A 12,532-nucleotide genomic window follows, 5' to 3' on the forward strand; every position below is an offset into this window, starting at 1 on the left:
TTTATGTTTAAGTCACTCACCCATTTTGAATTTATCTTGGTGTAGGGTGTGAGGTGTTGATCTATTCCTAGTCTCTCCCACACTGTCTTCCAATTTTCCCAGCAGTTTTTATCGAATAGTGGATTTTTGTCCCAAAAGCTGGGATCTTTGGGTTTATCGTATACTGTCTTCCTGAGGTCGCTTTCCCCCAGTCTATTCCACTGATCTTCCTTTCTGTTTCTTAGCCAGTACCAAATTGTTTTGATGACTGCTGCTTTGTAATATAGTTTTAGGTCAGGGACTGCAAGGCCCCCATCATATGTGTTTTTTTTCATTATTTCCCTGGATATCCTTGATCTTTTGTTCTTCCAAATGAACTTTGTTATGGTTTTTTCTAAATCAGTGAAGAAGTATTTTGGTAGTTCACTGGGTATGGCACTAAATAGATAAATAAGTTTGGGTAGGATGGTCATTTTTATTATATTGGCTCGTCCTATCCATGAGCAGTTAATGTTTTTCCATTTGTTCAGGTCTAGTTTTAGTTGTGTGGCGAGTGTTTTGTAGTTGTGTTCATATAGTTCCTGTGTTTGTCTTGGGAGATAGATTCCTAGGTATTTTATTTTGTCTAAGGTGATTTTGAATGGGATTTCTCTTTCTAGTTCTTGCTGCTGAGCTGTGTTGGAGATATATAGAAAAGCTGATGATTTATGTGGGTTTATTTTGTATCCTGCAACTTTGCTAAAGTTGTTGATTATTTCAATTAGCTTTTTGGTTGAATCTCTAGGATTCTTTAAGTAGACCATCATGTCATCCGCAAAGAGTGATAACTTGGTCTCCTCCTTGCCTATTTTGATGCCTTCAATTCCTTTATCTTCTCTAATTGCTACTGCTAGTGTTTCTAGTACGATGTCAAATAGTAGAGGTGATAATGGGCATCCTTGTTTCACTCCTGATCTTATTGGGAATGCATCTAGTTTATCCCCATTGCAGATGATATTAGCTGTTGGTTTTAGATATATACTGTTTATTATTTTTAGGAATGACCCTTCTATTCCTATGCTTTCTAGTGTTTTTAATAGGAATGGGTGTTGTATTTTATCAAAGGCTTTTTCTGCATCTATTGAAATAATCATGTGGTTCTTGCTAGTTTGCTTGTTGATGTGGTCAATTATGTGGATGGTTTTCCTAATGTTGAACCAGCCCTGCATCCCTGGTATGAATCCTACTTGATCATGGTGAATGATCCTTCTGATCACTTGCTGGAGTCTTTTTGCTAGTATCCTATTTAAGATTTTTGCATCTATATTCATTAGGGAGATTGGCCTATAGTTTTCTTTCTCTGTTTTTGACCTGCCTGGTTTTGGAATCAGTACCATGTTTGTGTCGTAAAAGGAGTTTGGTAGAACTCCCTCTTTGCTTATTATGTCAAATAGTTTGTATAGTATTGGGATTAACTGTTCTCTGAATGTTTGATAGAATTCACAGGTGAATCCATCAGGCCCTGGGGATTTTTTCTTAGGAAGTTCTTTGATGGCTTGTTGGATTTCAATTTCTGATATGGGATTATTTAGGAATTCTATTTCCTCTTCTGTTAGTCTAGGCAGTTTGTATTTTTGTATATATTCATCCATTTCTCCTAAATTGGTGTATTTATTGCCATATAATTGGGCAAAGTAATTTCTAATGATTGCCTTAATTTCCTCTTCATCGGAGGTGCTGTCCCCCTTTTCATCTTTAATGCTGTGAATTTGCTTTTCTTCCTTCCTTTTTTTAATTAGATTGACCAGTACCTTGTCTATTTTGTTTGTTTTTTCAAAGTACCAGCTTCTTGTCTCATTTATTAAATCAATAGTTCTATCACTTTCGATTTTATTAATTTCTCCCTTAATTTTTAGGATTTCTAATTTGGTTTTCTGCTGGGGGTTTTTAATTTGATCGCTTTCCAGTTTTTTCATTTGCATTTCCAATTGATTGATCTCTGCTCTCCCTTGTTTGTTAATATAAGCATTCAGGGATATGAATTTACCTCTGATTACCACTTTGGCTGCATCCCAAAAGGTTTGAAAGGATGTTTCGCCATTGTCATTTTCCTCGATGAAATTATTAATTGTTTCTATGATTTCTTCTTTAACTAAACGGTTTTGGAGTATCATATTGTTTAATTTCCAATTGGTTTTAGATTTGGTTTTCCATGTACCATTACTAATCATTATTTTTATTGCCTTGTGATCTGAGAAGGCTGCATTCATTATTTCTGCTTTTCTGCATTTGTGTGCTATGTTTCTGTGACCTAATGTATGGTCAATTTTTGTGAATGTGCCATGTGGTGCTGAGAAGAAGGTGTATTCCTTTTTATCCCTATTTATTTTTCTCCATATGTCTATTAATTCTAATTTTTCTAAGATTTCATTCACTTCTTTTACCTCTTTCTTATTTATTTTTTGATTTGATTTATCTAAATTTGATAATGGTTGGTTTAAGTCTCCCACTAGTATGGTTTTATTGTCTATTTCTTCCTTCAATTCTCCTAGTTTCTCCATTAGAAATTTGGGTGCTATATTATTTGGTCCATACATATTGATTAATGATATTTCCTCATTGTCTATAGTCCCTTTTAACAAAATATAATTACCTTCCCTATCCCTTTTGATCAGGTCTATTTTTGCATTGGCTTTATCAGATGTCATGATTACCACTCCTGCCTTCTTTCTATCAGTTGAGGCCCAGAAGGTCTTACTCCATCCTTTAATTCTGACCTTGTGGGTGTCAACCCGCCTCATGTGTGTTTCTTGAAGACAACATATGGTAGGGTTTTGGATTCTAATCCATTCTGCTATTCGTCTACGTTTTATGGGTGAGTTCATCCCATTCACGTTCAAAGTTATGATTGTCATTTGTCGACTCCCTGGCATTTTGATTGCCTTTCCTAATTCTAACCTTTTCTTCTTCGGCTCTACCTTTTAGTCCAGTGATTTACTTTGAAACAGTCCCCCTTGTCCCCTCCCTTGATGTTTCCCTTTTTAGTCCCTCCCTTTTTGTTCCCTCCCCCTCCCCCCTCTCTTTCCCTCCCTTTTTGTTCTCCCTCTCCCCCTCCCCCCCTTGGTTTTCCCTTCTCCTTACCCTTGTTGGGTAAGATAGAATTCAAGATCCCAATGGATCTGGATGTTTTTCCCTCTCAGAGTTGATTTCCCTGAGATTGAGGTTTAAGTAACCCCCCCCTCTCTTCCTCTCCTTCTTATAGGAGTTTTCTTCCCCTCCCCTTCCCATGTGAATCTTTGTGTGAGAACCATTATTCTATTTGGTCTTTCTTTACCCCCTATTTATACATTACATTTTCCCCACATATTAGTATACATAGGTTGATATAAATGTAGTCCTTATAGAAGAGAGTTTGAGTAAAAGAAGAAGATAACATTTTTCCCCTTTCCTTAATATTTACCTTTTCAGGTATTCCTTGCTCTTTGATTTTCGGTATCAAACTTTCCACAGAGCTCTGGTCTTTTCTTTGCAAAAAGTTGGAAGTCTTCTATTTTGTTGAATGCCCATACTTTCCCTTGGAAGTATATAGTCAGTTTTGCTGGGTAGCTGATTCTTGGTTGGAGACCCAGCTCTCTTGCCTTTCTGAAGATCATGTTCCATGCCTTACAATCATTCAGAGTAGAACTTGCAAGGTCTTGTGTGACCCTGATTGGCATTCCTTTATATCTAAATTGTCTTTTTCTGGCTTCCTGTAGGATTTTTTCTTTTGTTTGATAGCTTTGGAATTTGGCAATTACATTCCTGGGAGTTGTCTTTTGGGGGTTTAGTGTAGAAGGTGTTCTGTGAGCTCTGTCAGTGGCTGTATTGCCCCCTTGGTCTAGAATCTCTGGGCAATTTTCTTTGATTATATCTTGTATCACCATGTCCAGTTTGGTGTTTATTTCTGGCTTTTCTGGGAGTCCAATTATTCTTAAATTATCCCTTCTCCCTCTATTTTCCAGATCTATCACCTTGTTGGTGAGATATTTTATGTTCTCTTCTAATTTCTTGGTATTTTGGCTTTGCTTTATTAATTCTTGCTCTTTTACACGATCGTTGTCTTCCAGCTGCCTGATTCTGGCCTTTAAAGCCTGGTTTTCCTTTTCAGTTTCATCATACCGGTTTTGTAGATGCGTGAATTTCTTTTGCATTATTTCCAACTTTTCCTCCCAGAAGGCTTCCATCTTTTTGGTCATTTCTGATTCAAATTCTTCATAGGTTTGTGGAGAGTTTCCATTTCCTTTGGAAGGTTTTGGAGCATTTTCTTTTATATTATCTTCTATCTGCTCTGTATTTTGTATTTTGGCTCCATAGAATGTGTCCAAAGTCGCCCCTTTCTTCTTATTTTTCTTGGTATTTTGGGGCTTCTGTGGTTCTGTGGAGTTTGCCATCTCTGAATGTGGAGGATTAGCTTTTCTTGTCTCTGTCTGGTGTTCAGAGGCTTTAGTCCTGGGCAGATGGTTCTATGAGCTTTCCCTGGGTTAAACTGAATATACCTCACTGGAACTGGAATGGAAGGGTCGGACCACGTTGCTTTCCGGAAGTTGCCTTCAGAATCGCTGGCCGTGAGGCTGTTTCGTAGGCCTGCGGGGGGATGGGCTGCAGCTAACCCAAGCTCCAAGGGCAAGGACTTTCACTGAGACTTGGATAGCAGGATCCAGCCCGTGAGGCTGTCTTGCTCCAGGCAGTGACTTTCACTGGGACTCGGATAGAAGGCCCTGAGGGTTGTTGTTCCGAGGACCCTGCTCTCTGAGCCAGGCCGGGCTGCGGCTTCCGGGAGCCTTGGACTCTGCGCTCCTACCCCTGAGGTCCAAGTGATCTCGGGTTCTGGCTTTTGAGGGGAGCCGTACCTTTTGATCCGGGTCCAGGTCCAGGAGGAGGGTTCCCAGGGTCTGTGCTGTTGATTGGTTTGAATTTCAGCGCCTTAGGAGCTTATAGTTTGAGATCAGTCGGGAAGGGTTTTCCGGAGATCTGAACTTTAGCTTTCTCTAAGCCGCCATCTTAACCGAAAGTCTCTATTTTACTTCATCTTAAAAAAGTGATAATCTCCCTTTTTTTCAGTCTGATTACAGAGGTGCAAGTGTGCCCCAAATGGCTTGGAATAAATACAAGAGACAAAAACTATAAAGCTGAGTGCATGCAAACATGTTTTATCAGAAAGTCTCAGAAATAAACAAAAGTGAAAACAAGAATTGTTGGCATAAATTTGACATTTCCTTTTAGTCATCTTTGTCTTTTGCTCCATGTTTAAGAATGCATGTGAACTCAATATAATTGAAATTTCCCTTTTTGTCAATAGGTGTTTCTCAATGCCTCTTGGGACAGGCCAAGATTATGTTTGTTTTCTTGGCTGCCATACCCCACTCTTGACTCATATAGAAATTGTGACCCACAAAAACTCCCTGATTTTTTTTCAAGCAAACTACTGTCTAGACACATATTTTAGTCTCCCCAGGAAAGATGTAAAAAAAAGTCTGTAATCACTCACAACCTGAGGCTCAACCAAGGAATTCCTCTCTCTTCTCAAACAAACTCAAACAGACAAAAGGTAAGGGGTAGAGGTTTTGTCCTCAGCCTCTCCCAGAAGTGTAATGACAAAGGGACTGCCTGAGTAAAAAGCTTTCTTGGAGTCTCAGTTTATACCTCCATAAAATAAAGAATTTGGGGTACATTCCATCTCTAAAAAGGGTTATCCATTGTCTACCATCCAGATAGCTGGGGAAGGGTGGGACTTGAGAGTTAATTGTGTTCACTATTATTGTTGTTCAATCATGTCCAGTTCTTCATGGCCCCACTGGTGGTTTTCTTTGCAAAGATACTAGAGTCATTTGCCATTTCCTTTTCCAGCTTATTTTTTTACAGTTGAAGAAACTGAGGCAAACAGGATTAAGTGACTTGCTCAGAGTCACACATCCAGTAAGTGTCTGAGGCCAGATCTGAATTCACAAAGATGAATCATCCTGCACTCTGCACATCCAAGCACTCTGCTACTAAACTACCAGTTGATGAGTTTAGCTATTGTGGATGAGAGAGAGATACAGTATGCACTGCAAGGACTGCAGGAGGAAATGGAACTTTGGCTGACAACCGGGTGGGGGGTGAGGGAGGACTGGAAGCTCCAGCTAAGAAAAGGAGATGGACTGTGTTTTCCTGGTTCTGCTCCTCTCACTCTGCATCAATTCCTGGAGGTCATTCCAGTTCACATGGAATCCCTCCAGTTCATTATTCCTTTGAGCACAGTAGTATTCCAACACCAACATATACCACAATTTGTTCAGCCATTCCCCAACTGAAGGGCATCCCCTCATTTTCCAATATTTGGCCACCACAAAGAGCGCAGCTATGAATATTCTTGTACAAGTCTTTTTCCTTATTATCTCTTTGGGGTACAGACCCAGCAGTGCTATGGCTGGATCAAAGGGCAGACAGTCTTTTATCACCCTTTGGGCATAGTTCCAAATTGCCTTCCAGAATGGTTGGACCAATTCACAACTCCACCAGCAATGCATTAATGTCCCCACTTTGCCACATCCCCTCCAGCATTCACTACTTTCCTTTGCTGTCATGTTGGCCAAACTGCTAGGTGTGAGGTGATACCTCAGAGTTGTGAAGTCAAAGATTTCTAAGATATCATCTCATTCAGAAGCCTTGGATCCATGTTCCACTCCCCTTACCTCAGTCTTCTCTTCTCTAGGCTGAAAAGCCCCAATTCCATCATCTTCAGTGAAGGGAGGCTAAGGCAGACAGACAGTGGCAATACAAGACATTCATTCATTCAATTAACCAATATAAAGAATTTATTATCTACTAAGTTCCAGGCATTATGCCAAGTTCTAGAAGCAGGAAGAAAGGCAAAAATAGTTCCTGTTTTTAAGGAGTTCATAGTCTAATAAAGGAGACAGCATGTTTATACAGACCTACAATTCTAGCTGTGTGAGCAAATCATTTAACCTTATTTGCTTCAGTTTCTTCCTCTGTAAAATGATCTGAATACCATTTGGAATTAGGCACAGAAGGCTTAAAAATTATTCATATCCTTTGATCCAGAAAAATACTCCTACTAAGTCTGTATCCCAAAGAGATTTTTTTAAAGGAGAGGAGAGGACATATCTGTATAAAAAAAATTATTACAGATCTTTTTGTGTTGGCAAAGAATTGGAAATTGAGGAGATGTCTATTAATTTTGAAATAGCTAAACTAGCTGTGCTATATGGTTATAATGGAATACTATTGTGCTACAAGAAATGTCCAACAGTATGATTTCAGAAAAGCATGAAAAGATTTACATGAACTGAAGCAAAATAAATGAAATGAGCAGAACTACAAGAATATTGTACACTGGAATAGTAACATTGTTTGATGAACAACTGTGTTTGACCTAGCCATTCTCAGCAATACAGTGATCTAAGATAATCCCAAACACTTATGATGAAAAATATTATCTTCCACCAGAGAAAGAACTGAAGTTTAAATATAGACCTTGCTTTGTTTCTTTCTCTCTTTCTTTATTTCTTTCTTTCTTCCCCTCCTCCTCTGTTTTTTGAGATCTCTTCCACAAAATGACTAATATGGAAAGTGTTTTATATGATTGAGCATAAAATCTATATCAAGATTGCTTGTTGTCTCAAGGGGTAGGTGGGAAAGGAAAGAATTTGGAATTAAATTTTTTTAATGCTTAAAAATGTGTTTACATGTAATTGGAGAAAAATGAAATATCGTTTTTAAAATGAATTGGAGAAGGAAATAGCAAACTACTCCAGTATCTTTGTCAAGAAAACTCCAAATGGAGTCATAAAAGAATGAATATGACTAAATCAACTGAACAATGGCAGTCTATAATTTCTAGAAAGTAAAGAAACAGCTCCCTGGAAGACTTGGGGAATGTGAGGGAAGGAGTTTGAGAAGAAGTAGGAAGGAGATCTGGGGGATCAAAAAGTGGAATGGACAAGTGACAACATTTGTACAACCCAGTAGAATTGCTTGTCAGCTCTGAGAGGGGGGGAGGGAAGAGGAGAGGGAAAGAAAATGAATGCATGTAAACATGGAAAAAAATTAATAATTAATTAATAAAAAAAAGAAAATGGAGTGGAGGAGGATAGTGGCCTAGAGGCAGCCCAGTGTGGAGAAAATATTTATAATTTATATTTATACTTTATTAATATTGTTGTATCTAGTTTTATATGGTTAGGAAATTGTCTAAACCCAAAAGTTTATTGTAAAGATCAGGGTGGCCTCAGAGATTCTTAAGGGAAATCAGAAGTTTTCAAGGAATGTTTAGATCCCACACTGTTCTTATTTGGGATCCCCTCAGGTCTTATTTTTAATTACCCAGATTAGATTGATTTACCGGCCAATATACATTTCAACTGTTCTTCTCCTAGAGACTACCTCCAGGAGGTTAATCAGGAAAATGGCCTTATGCCCTATTCTGAACTCTATATAATGTAACCTCACAAAGACTCAAGGTGTGGAGTCATCCTTTCTTTTCAGCTCTCTCCCTACCACATAATAATGTTTTTTTTTCTATAGCATATGTGATTTATTCTCATGCCTAACATTGGCCACTCAGACTCAGAAGCAAGGCAAAGGCTATGAAAAATGGGTGATAGATGTTAGGTAGGTAGATAGATAGATAGATAGATAAATAGATAGATAGATAGATAGATAGATAGATAGATAGATAGATAGATAGATAGATGGATGAATAGATAGATAGATAGATAGATAGATAGATAGATAGATAGATAGATAGATAGATAGATGGATAGATAGATAGATAGATAGATAGATAGATAGATAGATAGATAGATAGATAGATAGATAGATGAGAGAGATGGATGTATAGATAGATGAGAGAGATGGAAGGATGGATGGATGGATGGATGGACAGAGAGAGAGAGACAGAGAGAGAGAGAGAGAGAGAGAGAGATGGATGGATGGATGAATGGATGGGCAGATACAAACATACATAAATACAGAGAGAGGGAGAGATAGACATTTATAAAGAAAGATAATAGATACATAAATAAGTATATAGACAGACAGACAGACAGACAGACATATAGATAGGTAGGTAGGCAGGTAGGTAAATGTAGAGAAGTCTATAGAGTAAAGATTGGAACTGGGAGAGGAGTGAAAGAGAGGGCATGACTGGTTTGGACATTCTCTGAAAATGGAGGTTCTAGGAGAAACTCATCAATCAAAGAAGGGGGCAGCAAAAGAAGAGGGATCTTCTAGCAGAGACTGGAGAGAAAGGCCAGAGCCTGGAGGAAGGACCTAGTGGTAGAGAACTGCCCTTTGGCCCTTTTAAATTATAATAACTGAGGGTTCTCTTTTTCCTACTCTTCAGTTCTCCCTCAGTCTAGGTAGGCAAATCAAGTTGGAGAGTGGAAGAGGAAGTCTATCTGTCCTATTTTGCTCTTCCCCACTACAGGGGCTCTTCTCTTTTAATTAATTCATTCATTCTCATTGTCTGCAGACTTGTCCTTCTCTGAGATCAGAAGGACTGGCCTGAAAGGTTTTGTGTTTCATAGGAGAACCTGTAGTTCTCCTGAGATAGTTTGAAAGACTTGAAGTGGAAGAACTATCAGTTTACAGTTTTAAAAAAGTTTCTATAACTCTCCCAAGAAGAACCCTAACTCTTTCATCCTTGGCTCACTTGAATTTTCCCTAAAAAAAAAATGAATCATGTGATAATGACTCATAATAAAAATGAGTCATGGGGCAGTACCAACCCTAGAGATTAAATTCCAGTAAAAGAAGTGGGAATATAGGAGGGACTAGAGGAGACAGTTCCACCTAGAAGGCATGGCCTGTGCTTATGAGAATCTGCCCATTTTTCTTTGAGGAAAGTGAGGAGAACATAGATAGACCCTCATGCTCCACCTAGTGTTACTTGTAGGAAAAGGAGTATACAGGATACAGGGGAGAAAAAGTTCACAGATCATTTATTTACTGTGTACAAAGCAGTGCGCTAGATGTTTGGAGAAACAGGATTTTTAAAAGACTTAGACTAAGATGAGTTTGGAACACACACAAAGCAGAGCAAAAAGAATGCTGGAAAGTCTAGCCTCAAATCCTGCTTCTGAAAGACATAAATGAAGTGATGCAAAGTGAAGTGAGCAGAACCAGGAGAAATTGCACACAATACCAACAATAATGTATGATGATCAACTGTGAATGACATAGCTATTATCAACCAGGCAAGGACCTGGGACAGCTCCAAGGGACTCATGACAACAAACTATATCCTCCACCATAGAAGAAACAGAGTCTGAGAGCAGATTGAAACATTCCATTCTTCACTTCATTTCCTCCATGAATTCTAGTGTAAACAATATGTCTTGTTTCACAACATGACAAAGCAGGAAACATATATGATAATATATGTACAATCTATATTGTATACCAGTCTTTTGGGGGAGGGGGAGAGGTTGGAGGAAGGGGGGAAAAGAATGGAAAAGCTTTTTGGACATAGTTATGTGAGAATTTGTTTCTCTTGAATAAACATATTGATCATAATTTATCATATATTTAAAACAAGTCATGCATATGATATTATTGCTATGTTACATATCATGTTATGTTTTATTTATTTTTAAAGATTCATTTAGGAAATTAGGTTTTCTTAGTCTCCCTCCTCCAGGCTTTGAGCCCTTCAACACTATTAATAAGTTCTGATATGCAATAATCTCTCGGTGACCGAGAATGACGATTGTCTTTGTGCAGTTTCATCTACGGTGTACCCTCATGTGGCTTTGGAGTCCAAAGGCTGAGGCACACAGTTTGTGGCACATGGGGCCTGGGACGCCAGTTGTTACGGGAGATGCGGTTGTGGCCTGGTGTCGGCGTTCACGCGCAGCGGCAAGACGTCAACGTCGCTCATCTTCAAAGGTGGTGGCGGCATGGTTAATGTGGGCTCGCCAGCTGCTTCTGTCAGAGGCAGCGAGTTCTAGTTGCTTTGGTGTCATGCCAGCCCACTTCAAGTTGGACTTTAGCTGATCCTTGAATCTTTTCTTTGGTCGGCCTTGTTTCCTGAGTCCAGCTGACAGTTCACCATAGAATACCTGCCTTGGTATTCACTGTGGGTCCATGCGGATGACGTGTCCAGACCATCGTAGCTGGGTTTGGAGGACCAGGACTTCGATGCTGGTGGAGTTGGCTCTGTCGAGGACTTCCTGGTTGGTGATTCAGTCCTGCCATCAGATCCTCATGATTGACCGGAGGGAGGTTGGTGGAATTGCTCCAGCTGTTTCATGTGCTTCCGGTACAGTGTCCATGTCTCACAACTGTACAGGAGCGAGCTGAGGACCCCTGCGTTGTACACTTTGAGCTTCATCGCAGTGCTTACACCGCTGTGTTGGAGGACTTTGCAGCGCAGCCACCCGAGTGCCTGGCTGGCCTTTTGGATCCTGGCATTAATCTCGTGGTCTAGGGACCCGTCGTTGGCGATGGTGCTGCCCAGGTACTTGAAAGTGTTGACATTAGAAAGCTGTGTGCCATCAATTGTAATGCACGGCTGGTTAGTTGGCCTCCTGGTGCAGGTTGGAACAGCACCTCTGTTTTGCTGAGGCTGATAGTCAGGCCAAACAGTTTTGTTGCGGTGGGGAACCTGTCCACAATGGTTTGGAGATGATTTTCTTGGTGGGCCATGAGAGCACAGTCATCTGCAAAGAGAGCTTCCAGGATGAGTCTCTCTGTTGTCTTTGTTTTTGCAGTCAGGCGGCGAAGGTCGAATAGTGAGCCATCCAGTCGGTATTTGATGTAGACGCCCAGGTCTAGATCCATCACAGCATGCTGTAATACTTGGGTGAAAAATAGGTTGAATAGTACTGGAGCGAGGACACAGCCTTGTTTCACGCCATTGGAGATGTTGAAGCGATCGGAAGTCTGTCCACCAGATAGGACTTCCCCTGTCATGTCGACATGAAAGAGCTGGATCAGTTTGACGAATTTTGCTGGGCAACTGAGCTTGCTGAGGATCACCCACAATGCGTCCCTGTTCACTGTGTCGAACGCCTTTGTCAGGTCTATGAAGACAATGTAGAGACTCAGGTTCTGCTCAAGGCATTTTTCCTGCATTTGCCTCACCTTGAAGACCATGTCGATGGTGCTGTGATCTGGTCGGAAGCCACATTGTAATTCAGGCTGGTTCTGCTCCGAAACAGATGACAGGAGTCTGTTGAGTATAACATAGGCGAGGATCTTTCCAGCAGTGGAGAGTAGTGAGATGCCTCTGTAGTTGTCACAGGCTGCTTGCGAGCCTTTGTTCTTGTATAGGGCTACGACGGAGGCATCTCTGAGTTCTGGGGGCATGTCTTCCTCTTCCCATATGCTGGTCAGCACTTTGTGGAATGCCTGGAGCGCCTTTCCATTTAAGGCCTTATCGGCCTTATATATATATATATAAGGCCATATCGGTTGGGATCCCGTCTTTACCGGGTGCCTTGCCTGCACTCATTTGTTGAGTGACTTTTTGGACTTCCTCTATTGAAGGAAGGACGTCAAGTTGTTCAATGGTGCGGTTTTGGGGGAT

The sequence above is a fragment of the Monodelphis domestica genome, chromosome 4 (assembly GCF_027887165.1).
Source record: "Monodelphis domestica isolate mMonDom1 chromosome 4, mMonDom1.pri, whole genome shotgun sequence".
Taxonomy (NCBI): Eukaryota; Metazoa; Chordata; class Mammalia; order Didelphimorphia; family Didelphidae; genus Monodelphis; species Monodelphis domestica.